The sequence below is a fragment of the Stegodyphus dumicola genome, chromosome 4, assembly GCF_044657685.1.
Source record: "Stegodyphus dumicola isolate Sdum_Otavi_A_Nest chromosome 4, ASM4465768v1".
NCBI classification, from domain to species: Eukaryota; Metazoa; Arthropoda; class Arachnida; order Araneae; family Eresidae; genus Stegodyphus; species Stegodyphus dumicola.
Window position 1 is genome coordinate 232,058,440 of NC_140771.1, and position 11,853 is coordinate 232,070,292.

Genomic DNA, 11,853 nt, shown 5'->3' on the forward strand with positions numbered 1-11,853 from the left:
AAATGATATTGTAGTTTAGTTCGAAAATTAAATCTTTTTATGTTTGCACATTTTTTTAATTATTTTAACTTTAAATTTGCTTTTTTACCGTATATACATGTTTGTTAAAATTTAAATGTGTTTAAATATATATATATTCAAGTATAATCCCAATAATTACAGTATAATCCATACAATAATTACCAATAATTACAGTATAATTATCAAGTATAATTTCAATAATTGCAGTTATGCAAACATAGAATAGTGTAATTATGAGGATTACTAAACTGGCAGTAGCAGCTCTAGACTACTCTCAATGACCAAAATACTAATTATAAACTATACCAAAAATACTAATTGTAATTTATGCCAAACTTATACTATGTACCAAAGTATTAAGTTTAACTTTGGCTGCTATTGCAAACTAAAATAACACACCAAAAGTCAACAAGAAGGGGGAGGAAATTGAAAAAAGAGAGAGAGATATATATATATAACACGCCCAACGCATGAAGTTAAATGTATTTTCAACTCTTGCGATGCTTTAAATGTTTAATACCATGTGTTTATTTCTTTTATATTCGGGGCACGCTTTAAAATTATCAAGGTTTTACAATTGGGATTAACGCTCAATTTTTATGCTTCATTTCCTCAGTAATAAAATTAATCAATCAACAAAAGCTTGTTTCTTATTATCGATAATACAGATTAAGTTTACGAAATACTTTAAACAATTAATTACCCGAGTAATCGAGCAAACTTTGTATATTTTTATTTATAATAGAAAATTATCCTTTCTCCTTATATATAATAAGATTATTATAATTCTGCTAGCATCTTTATATGTTAACAGGATTAAAAAGTTTTCTGCAATACGACGGAGAAAAAACTTGCAAATAATGAGATTTACGAAACTCGGCCGGTAATCTCATATTCTCCTTTTACATTACCGTGATATATGCAGAAAAGCATATAAAAGGCTTAATATCTTACATAAAGTTGCAAATTTAATAATTCATAAATTCTGCCGGTGATTTTTTGTCATCATCACATCATATTACATATTCCAGAGATAAGAATTTAAGAATCCGGATCATAAAATTGCAATGTAATTACTTGAGATTGCATTAAGGCGATCAATATTAATATAATTATACATTTTCGAGAAGAAATAAATATTTTTCACTCTTAGTTATATTTTTTCTCTTCATACACAGCAACATCACAAAGAAAGTAGAAATAATTTTAAAAGTATGTACGTTTAATTAGATTTATTAAAATTTAAACTGTTCTAAACCACTCAACGCATATAGGATCAAGAGCAGTTTTGGATTCGTAATTTGGTAACGAAAAATTTCAGATGATTAAATTCTTATAAACTGATGATAACGATAATGAGAACACGCTATCTACGATAATAATTTTAAAATTCTCCGCAAAGATTTGCATTGTTTCATTTTCTTCTTTGTATTCCGGATTTCTTTCTTTTCTTTGTATTCCGGATTGACACTGCAACAAAATAGCTGTCAGCTTGAAAAAACAAACAATTTTTATTACCGTCATTACATCGGTGTTGTTTTTCCAACTAGGTGAATATACACACAAAAAGAAAATGTAATTGCATTTGAAAGTTTAAATTAAACGGTTATTTAAATTATTCTATTTTAGCAAAATCGTCTGCATAAAGAAAGGTGTAATATTATTGTAATAAAGTGTTTTAGGCTACTTTATTCAATTAAAAAAGGAAAATAAAGTTTCGACCATCTTCCAAAAATTACATTAACCATTGGCACATCTTTTTACAATTTTTCAAATCCTGTATTTGCTTAAAGGAATTCTAACATTTTAGGAATAAAGTATGATTTGCAACACTTGCCGAATATCTGTAGAGACTTAAAATATCAGATTGGAATGCGCGTCAGATTTTAAAACAGGGCTCAGAAACCGAAATAGAATGGTGACATCTTTACGAAAAATATACCCTTTAAAAAAAGGAACACTTTTTTGTATGCGTTTGCGTTTAAAAATCTAGCCTGGGAATATTATTTTTAACATTTTCCTTACAAACTAATATGCATTGTTACGTGTTTCGTGCCTTTTCTAACTCAAAGTAAACTTAAGTTATCTTAAATTACGTCTGTACAACTTTAACCAAACTTAATTTTTAAAAAATTGAAGAGTTAAAAAAATTCTGAAAGATTTCAGATCTTAACCGGTGACCTAAAAGGGTTTGTTAAGATTTTTTACGCTCTTTTTGTTCTCGCAGTCTACCAGTCTGCTCTTGCTTTCACTACGGCTAACTTTTTTATCTTTTTTGTCTTTTTAGCTTTATTATTAAACTTCGCTTTCTTCGCACTTCCACATACAGTTCAACAACAAAGTCACAAAATTTTCAAAAGCTGCATGACAGCATATGTTTACCATTCCCGAAGCACAGTTAAATGTTGGCATACATTTTTCTGTTTTTTTTTTTTTTTTTCGATGTATTTTTCAGTTCATAATATCCGTATTCAGTTTTCTTAGTGAGAATGCTAACAAAAACATTTTCTTAATCTTCCTATTATTAACTTTTTATGTATTAACATTATTTATTAAACTATTCTTCGCACTTACGACAGAAATTAAATTCAACAACAAAAGCACAAAGTATTTAAAAAACAGCATATTTTTAGAACTTCTGACATACAGTCTGGAGCGCTGGAGATATAAAAATATTTTTATTCCGCATGGTGTTATCACTGCTCGCTTTCAAACCGTTGAATGTGTTAATGAAAAATTCATTAAAGTTTTATAAAATATAAAATAAATAATAAAAAAATTCCAAATTCCAAATTCTGTGCTCCAGATGCACATGTTCGGGTGAAGGACTTCGTTATTCAAAACCGGAATGGCTGTAGGTACCGTCGTTTTATCACAGTGCGATGACCATACACGCAGATTCTCCATTGTTTAATTTCTTTAAAAATTAATATTTGGCGACAATAATTTGGAAAGCGGTCCTTGTTTATAGTGGACAGCCGTAAAATCCCATTTTTAGACTAATACTCTCTGGGCTAACAAATAAATAAAAATACCATCAATTATACGCACTTCGTAAATGTGACATGATAGTTGAGCTATGATTAAAAAAAAATTAAAAGCAAGATTTTATGTGTTATCGTTATTTTGCACATATACGTAAAATTTGATTTTAGTTTTCGTGCACATTTGCAAGTGATGCATTTAAGTATAATGCGCTATTTGCAGATGCACACTCAAGCAAGCAAAATGGTTAAAAAACGACTGACAGCGAATTTAACATTCCGCGTTTTTTTCCCACATTTTAATCTCTAACCAGCCGCCCACCATAAACAAGAAAAGCAACGCTGAATTTCAGACCGCGGATAAATTAAAATATTAATTACTTTTTACAGATTTGCATGGATTATATTTTCTGTTTCTATCTTGGATTGCTATTTTGCACGAACGATAATAGTCTTGTTTGTTAATTTGAAGTGAAAATTTATAAGGGTTTATTAAATTAAAATCTTCGGAACGCTTTCAATGTAATTATTATATGCATAAAACAAGCATATTCATAGGTCAGTTTTACGGAAGAAAATAAACACAAACAAAATGTAAGTTGATAATTTTTTAAGCTTTTGCTTAATTAGCCACATACGGAAGAAAATAAATAATCAAATTTCCCAAACTTGAAATTTAGTGCGGATTGGTGTTGAAAAAATTTGAAATTTGGGTACACTTAAATTTAGTGTTTCCTGATTCAATTTAAACTCAATAACTTAACTCATTTTAAAATAGCCTAACATGGGGAATAATATATACTCTGGCGGGGATTGCAGCGACTTTAAAAACAGTTATGGATGTGAAATCATTTTAATGTATGATTATAATGTGAGACAATAAGTAATATACTAGCATATAAAAGCGATTTTATTAAAACAAAATAAAAGGAAACAAAGATAGACGTTATACTATGTGCGTAATTGCAGCATATAACAAAGAAAAGAAAATCCGAAAGGTTTCAGAATTTAAATTACGTCCAAAGGGGCGCTTTTTTTAACATTTTGTGTGGTGTTATCTTTATTTATTAAATATCATGTTCTTCTCGCTTAAACCATAAAATTCATTTCAAGAGCAACATCGCAAAATAATTTTAAACTGAGTATATCTTTAGAATTTCCGATACACAGCCTCACGCGCTGGAGATAAAAAATGTTTTTTCTGTACAACGTTGCCATTGCTCGCTTTGAAATCCTTGATTTTTTTTAATCAGAAATTCGTTAAAGTTTTACAAAAAATTAAATCGATAATAAAACAAATTCCAAACTTAAAATTTGGGCTTCCAGATGCCCATATTCGCAGTAGGATTACGTCATTCAAAACTGGATGGCTCTAGGTACCGTTGTTTTATCACAATGCGAGAAACATACATACATTTATACAGATTTTTCATTATTTAATTTCTTAAAATATAATACAATGCGATAATATTTGGTGGCAACAGTCTGAAAAGTGAAACGCACATTCAGAGTGATTCGACGCAAAACGAAAACAATAGTCCCTCAGGGACTAACTGGAAATATGTCTATAACCTTCCATTTCCTACATTTAAATTTTTTGATAATTTTAGATATTTAAAAATAATTTGAGCATGTCATTCTTCATCCAACTATTTTTTTGTAATATACTTGCATAATTTCAGTATTGCTCTAAAGAGATGGGATTTCGAGCTGGTCATGTTTTATTGTCTATTTACTAAGCATATTTTTAACATAGAAACAAATTAATTTGCCCATATAATAACTTATTGGAATTTGAAATTATTTTAATATCCTTATATACTTTCGCTTATCAACTAATGCAGAAACATAACATACAGCATTATAATTTTCTGATAAGCAAGACTTTGCGAGTATACGAGCACGAAAAAATACATTTTTAGGTACAGAAAAGTCTCGAAGACTATTAACTACATGAATATAAAGTTATATTAATGCAATACTGTACATAATACTCTACATACTGCCAAATTATTTTCAAATTTGAACAACAGTAAGATTATTTTTTAGTTTGGTATCACTAAATACACATCAGAATGTTAAATACTCCAAATTAGTGTCTATTGAGATTATAACTACAAACTGCAACTCAGCGCATGTCCTAACTAATTGCTGTTCTATGTAAACCCAATTTTGCAATTATTGCTGCCTGACTATCAATTGTCAAATTAAGAGCTTTAACGTATGATATTATTATCGTGACATAAATCCTAAAAGCAAGTATCAGACATTTATATCATGTAAAGAGAGCAGAATACGTAAATCTAATTTATTCTTCAAGCATGAAATATATGTAATATTATGCAGAAGAAAATATGTTCTTTCCAGAAAGTATTAAGAAATTACACTTTTTGCATTGGCACTGTGGCTTTTACTTTTGAACTTTGGAATTTATTTTGACGAGGTATTTTAATTCAGAGAGACATTAGCTGATGCAGTAAATATTTTTTTTAAATAATTTAATTGTTTGACAAAATAATGACCTAAATACACATTTCTGACAATTTAAGTAGTATGGATTTGATATTTTTTAAAGACGAGTTTCAAGAAGTGAGGTACATTAATTGATGCGAATCTAATATAAACAATTTCATGATTTTTAATATTTAGTTTTAAGATAAAAACCTCATGAAAGTAACAAATGATGGACGTTCGCTATTTCTCCCAGATGCATATCATTATCATTATAAGGGCACAGCCTCGATCCTCGTAGCCGGCACAAGCTGGCCGTATGATCAAAAAATGGGATTGGCCAGAAAAGAAAACAAATATAAGAAAAAACATATAAAGTACTAAATCTGAGTCTCAGTGCCGAATTCCAATTCTATCTTTGTTCGTATTTATAATCTTCATTATTGTCTCTTCAAAGTCTTTCAAATTTGAATAGTTCCTTTTAAATCCTTCCTTGAAATTCTTTCTATATTTTCTATATCGCAGATACATATTGTTACCGTTATAAGGGCACAGCCCCGATGCTCCTAGCCGGCACAAGCCGGCCGTATGGTCAAAAAATACGGCTAGCGAGGAAAAACAAATATGAGAAAAAAAGATACATATATCGGAATAATTGCCTGAATGCATTTAACGCTTTAACTCATATGTTTCTCTCGTTAACCAACCAATTAATAACTAATCATCGTTAACGAACTATAATCGTTAACAAACCATAAAAAAGTATGTTATACCGTGCATGGCAACAAACAGCAGTTTTTAATTTTTTCTGCAGCTTTCTACTGATTTGGAGTTATTTCATTTCAAACGAAATAAAGTGGTCTCGTAGGATTAAACTTTAATTTCAATACCTACATTCTTCAAATCTTTCATACTGTCCACAGGAAAGCTGAAAAATGTTTAGCTAATTTTTCATATTGTAATTCTAGTATAATTTTATGTTTTAATTTAAGATGCAGCCTCCAGCCGTCTATTAAAATGTGTTATGAATAAACGAGACTCTTATGTGTAAGTTTAAGAAAATGTACTTCTAATTTATCCGAGGAACTAAGATGTGTTTCTTCACGAACTTAAGAGAATTCTTTAACAGAAGGATGGCGTAAGTCCACTTCGTGTAAATCTAACACCTGTGTTCCTATTCTTCGATCGTAACATCATCATGGCAAGGCCTATTCGAATATGCAGCTAAAATTAACGTAAGAGTAGAAAAACATTAAGTGGCGTAATGATGTAAGATGTGCAGGCCTTTAATTAGGGCTTCCTCAGGTATCTCTTGCACAGAGGTATAAAATAAAAAAGAAAACTGGTACACTAATTCGTCTAGATTAGTGGGTGGAGTTCTGCGACATAAGTGCCAACCATTTCGGCAATATTTTAAACGCACTATGTTAATTAAATTAATAAGAAGTATACTTTCCTTGTCATGAAAAGATACTAACATTTATTTTTCCTTTATTAAGAAGTTAATTGAACGTTTAATTAAGATTAGAGATAAGAATATTATGTTAGAGAAATTAACTATTTCTGTTCATAAGCTAACCTAAAACTACAAAATGCCTTGCCCGCTTTTGAATGCGCATAGTTGTCAAGTTATTGATACAGTACAACTTCAATTATTCGCACTCCGACTATCCGAATCGCTTTCAGAATTTAAGAAATAAAATTAAGACGGAAACGTAACGTTGGACAATCAACGATTTCAGACATCAAAAGAAGCAAACCTACACTTTTAAACTTCGTGGCACTGCTTGAAAACGAAGATGGAAGTTCGAGAAGATCAATGCAGCAACAAACGAAAATTTAGAAGATGTCGTTTTCAAGTAGTTTTTGCAGCAACGTTGTGTGGGAAACCCAATTTCGGTTCCGATTCTTTGTGAAAAAGCTAAGGTCTTAGCCTAGATGCTTGGTTGTTCATCCTGTAAAGAAAGTAACGACTGGCTAAAAAATTTTAAGTGCGGGTACGGTGTCCGTCAAACGGCTTACGTTGACCGAGATATTCAGCAACCAATAACTTTCAGCACTTGTACGTACTGTACGTACGCTATATAACATCTCTACGCAAAAGTTTTGCCTTTTCATTTTAATTAACTTAAAGCTCTTTTTCTTTAAAAATAGGTTTTTTTTCTCCTAATTTCAACATACAGTACATACAGTAATTAATTAAATTGTACGTAGACCCTTTCTTTAGAAAAATATCCAATTATCCGAATAGGGTTTGGTCCCAATTGATTCGGATAATTGAAAATTTCAGTTTCGTACAAATTCTAATATTAAACTCTAAGTTAAAATCTTCTGAATATACTAGGTATAAAACGAATAAAAGAAAAATTTCATTTTTAGTTTGATGTAAACGGAATCAAAAGCGTTTATTTGTTCATATTTTTATACCTTTATTTCTTATTATTAAGAGCCGTGTCTGGAAATCAAAATGTAGATTTTTTTTTTCGGAAACCAAACAACAGCTTGATGAAACTGACGACAAAAATATAACTTCTCTACTCTTTCTCGCTGTCTTTCTTACTTTATTTAACCTGAGAAGAAGAAATTTTTCTTTCCAAAACCATATGTTTCAAAATTTACGGGGGGGGGGGGGGGAAATATTGATTCATCGAATTTCGAACTTATTTTATGAAGGCGTGGAAGAAACGTCATACATATATTTTCACAACTAAAGAAGAATTGCAGATGAGTTAAGTGAGAGAATTAAATTATAGCTAACAAGCCACAGTCTGAATGTCTTTACTGGAAATAAAGTCCCTCTATTTATTTGTATATCTTTGTAAAGACAGAGAAAGAAAGACAAAGATGGAAAATGATTCGAAAATTACTAGCAGGATCTTTAAAAATAATTATTTCTTAGAATACGCATAGTATAAGAAAATGATAAAAGGTTGCTAGAGCAGTCATGTTTATGCATGTCTTCTCTGAACCGACGTACATCTTGCGATAGTCAATTTCCCGCTACGCACATATCAGCTATGAATTAAATACACTTTTAAAACAGTTCTCTGCCGAAATTCTTGTAATGTAACTAGTACGGACATCCCGACGAATCCTCAGAGAAAATAACAAAATTCTCGGGGCATGAGTGTTTAAGAGGATAAGACCAACACCCCCTAGGGGTGCTGCTAATACACGGTAGTGTCAAAACACTTTGGCTTATCAAATGGCATAAAATGTTTCTTTAGTTAATTTGAAATAACAAATTGAAAATAACGCTGAATCCAGCAACGAATTTTACCAATTGATGAATGACACCTTTGCGAACTGCAAAAAATAAAACTTTCGCAGGTTGGCAGATAAGTAAAATCTGCTTTATCTCTTTTAAACACCTTGTTATATATCTGTATCTACTTTAAAAATACAAAATTAAAAAAATAAAATTTGAAAACCTTCTTAGATTTTATATTACGCCCAAACGAGGGATTTTTAATTTACAGACACAACACGTTTGGAGAGCATTTGGGTTAACGCCACTTAGTGTTAAAAATATTTAAAAACAGCATATGCTTAGAATTTCTGGCACACAGTCTCGCGCGCTGGAGATAAAAATGTTTTACTCCCTACAGTGTTGCCACTGCTTGCTTTGAAATTCTTGAGGTTCTTTATCAAAAATTCGTTAAAAGTTTACAAAATATGAAATAGACAATATAATAAATTCCAAAATCGGGCTTCCAGGGGCCCATATTCGGCTGGAGGACTATATTATTCAAAATTTGATGACTCTAGGTACCCTTCTTTTTTCAAAATGTGAAAAACATACATACATTCATGTAGATTCCTCATTATTTAATTTCTTTAAATGTAAAACATGGCGATAATATTTGGTGGCAACAATTTGAAAAGCGATTCGGACATTTAAAGTGATTCGACGCAAAATGCCGTTTTGAAAAAATTTAAATTTTTCAAAATTCAAACTTAAAAAATTTGCCCAGAAATCAATTTATAAAGATGGTAAATTAAGGAAAAATGAATTTTGCTCCCTGCTGAAAATCTACAATTTTACACTATAGCTCCATTTTCCTGTTTTCGCAACTTTCACTGATTTTGAAAAGGATCTATCTTTTTCTTTAAGCTCTAAAACCATGAAAGACAGGTAGGATTCAGGTTTCTATTCTTTCCCGAATGTATGTATATACATGGGTATATACATCCGTCTGCACGTATATACATATTCTATAATGTTGTATGATCTTAAATTCATTTAGTGCGAAAACAAGTTACTACTAGCGCAATTGCTGCAAAGTAAGTTAATAATAATTTATTTACTAAATAATACTGATTAATTGATTACATTATCTCCTAAGTTTAATTAAAGTAGAATTATCTTAAAGGAGTGAATCCATACTAAAGAGAGAAAATAACACTTCGAAATTCACGATTTAAGGAATACTCAGTTAGGAACATGCTTTCTGTCGATAGTAAAATATTCTTTCCTAAAAAATTTTAAAATGTTTCTTAAATTATTTTTTTTTCGAGGATTTAGAAATTCATTTATAAATATGCTGTAAGAATTTAAAGTAGCTATCTTGCTTAATGCAAAATTACATGAAACGGCCACATGTGAAGATTATTTTGCTGAAAATCAAGATGTAAAAATTTATAAATGAATTTTTTAAACATTCAGAAGTCAATGGAAATAGATACCCAATCTGAAAATGATTTCATGCATTTATGAAATTAAACCTAATTTCAATTATGAATCTCTTAAAATTTATTAACCGAGATGAAGAATATGTCTTTTGAAACACATAAAAATGCATACATAAACAGCATAGAATAAGAAGATTTAATCTTAATTCCCTTAAGAAAATTAAATACAGCAAATAAGGTCATTGAATGCTTCGATATTCAACTCCCAAATGCAGAAAATGCCTATAATTGTACATTTTCCGTTTTTAATTTTGTTTACAATTTAAAGGTCATATGATTTTGGACGCAACACAAAGGCAATCCCGTTATGAAGTCTGAGGAAATTAGCTGTCTTTTATCAGCATTTTACTTAAATTATAATTAATAGATTTCAGCTGGTGAGATTTGCATATAGCAAAAACAAGTTCAGTTGATGGTAAAAGTTATCCTAAGCTACCAAAACTATAGCTAAGCGATGTCCTGTTTATTTTAACTGTTTAAAAAAAATCTACGCATTCTGAAGGTTATCAATGATTAAGAATTACAAAATTTTTCAAAAAAATTTCCTAGAAAAGCTAATATTTTAAATATTTAGAGGAAAACAAAATCTCCAGGGTTTCTATACCAAATGTTAAAATATTCTACAAAAGCAGTACTTTTTTTGTCCTATCTAAAGAAGCTAATAAAATTCTGATTACTAAATAGATCTAAAATAATATTTTTTTAACCTGCATTACATTTTTATGTTATTTTAGCAATAATTAACCTACCTTTCCAGTCCGATATAATAGGTAGCTGGTCAGTTTTCGTAGTCCATGAACGATCTGGTTGCACAATTTTACAAGGAAGAAAAGAAATGAATGTTTCCAAATTCGCGACCGCACTTAATAATTAAAAGACGCACTTCACATCAAACACTATCCATTATAAAATCACACTGCCGGTGATGGCTCGGTACAATCTCTGTTCGGTCGCTGGAAGTTGCCAAAAAGCTATGAAACAGGCGCGCTGTCACTGCGACCGCCGTCCCATCTAACGCTGATGCCCAAGTGAGACGGGTTGGTACAGAAATGCCGGTCGCCGGGGGAGAAGAGGAATACTTTATAGTTCGCTGCCTCTCGCCATCTAGCGGCGGCAGGGGGCGCTACGCACCCGAAATACGCGACCGCAGGAAATTTTTGTTCCCGCGAATAAGATTCGGGGGGCAGTTTTAGCCTCCTCCAAATCCAATGGAGGTTTCTCGACGGCCCTTTTTCAAGACCTGAAGATTTAATCCAGTGATTCCTTTTTTAGTTTTTATTATTTTACTTTACCAAGGGCGAAAGTATTGTTTTACTCTGCACAACTCTGTTGAATGGAAAGCATTTTTCTACCTACAGGGTTTGTTATTTTAAAGGAGCGAAGAGCAGCCAAGCAAAGGGAAAAGCATTCTTAAACGAGAACACGTTTCGTTAGGAAATAAAAAATTGATTACTTCTCTAGAGTGCAGAAAACTGAATATTATGAAAGGGAGAGAAAGGTCAGTATTTCCATTATCTTTGGTAAATCCAGAAATGAGTTAGCTACACAGAGAGTATTTCAGTCAAGAAAAATCTGAAAGCTTTCAGATTTTATATTACACCCAACTTGGCGCTTTTTTTTTTTTAACGATTTGTTGTGATACCTTTATTTATTAAATATTATGTTCTTCACGCTTAAACCATAAAAATGCAATTCAACAGCAATA

General features: G+C 30.9%; 1 long non-coding RNA gene across 1 annotated transcript in view; it reads right to left on the reverse strand.

The window, feature by feature from the left end:
• LOC146997838 (uncharacterized) overlaps positions 1-11,194 on the reverse strand; it is a 201,220-nt gene extending 190,026 nt beyond the window's left edge. Inside the window, exon 1 of the long non-coding RNA XR_015040547.1 lies at positions 10,898-11,194. This is a non-coding gene — a long non-coding RNA (uncharacterized LOC146997838). The remainder of the gene's footprint in view (positions 1-10,897) is intronic.
• Positions 11,195-11,853: the final 659 nt, after the last annotated feature.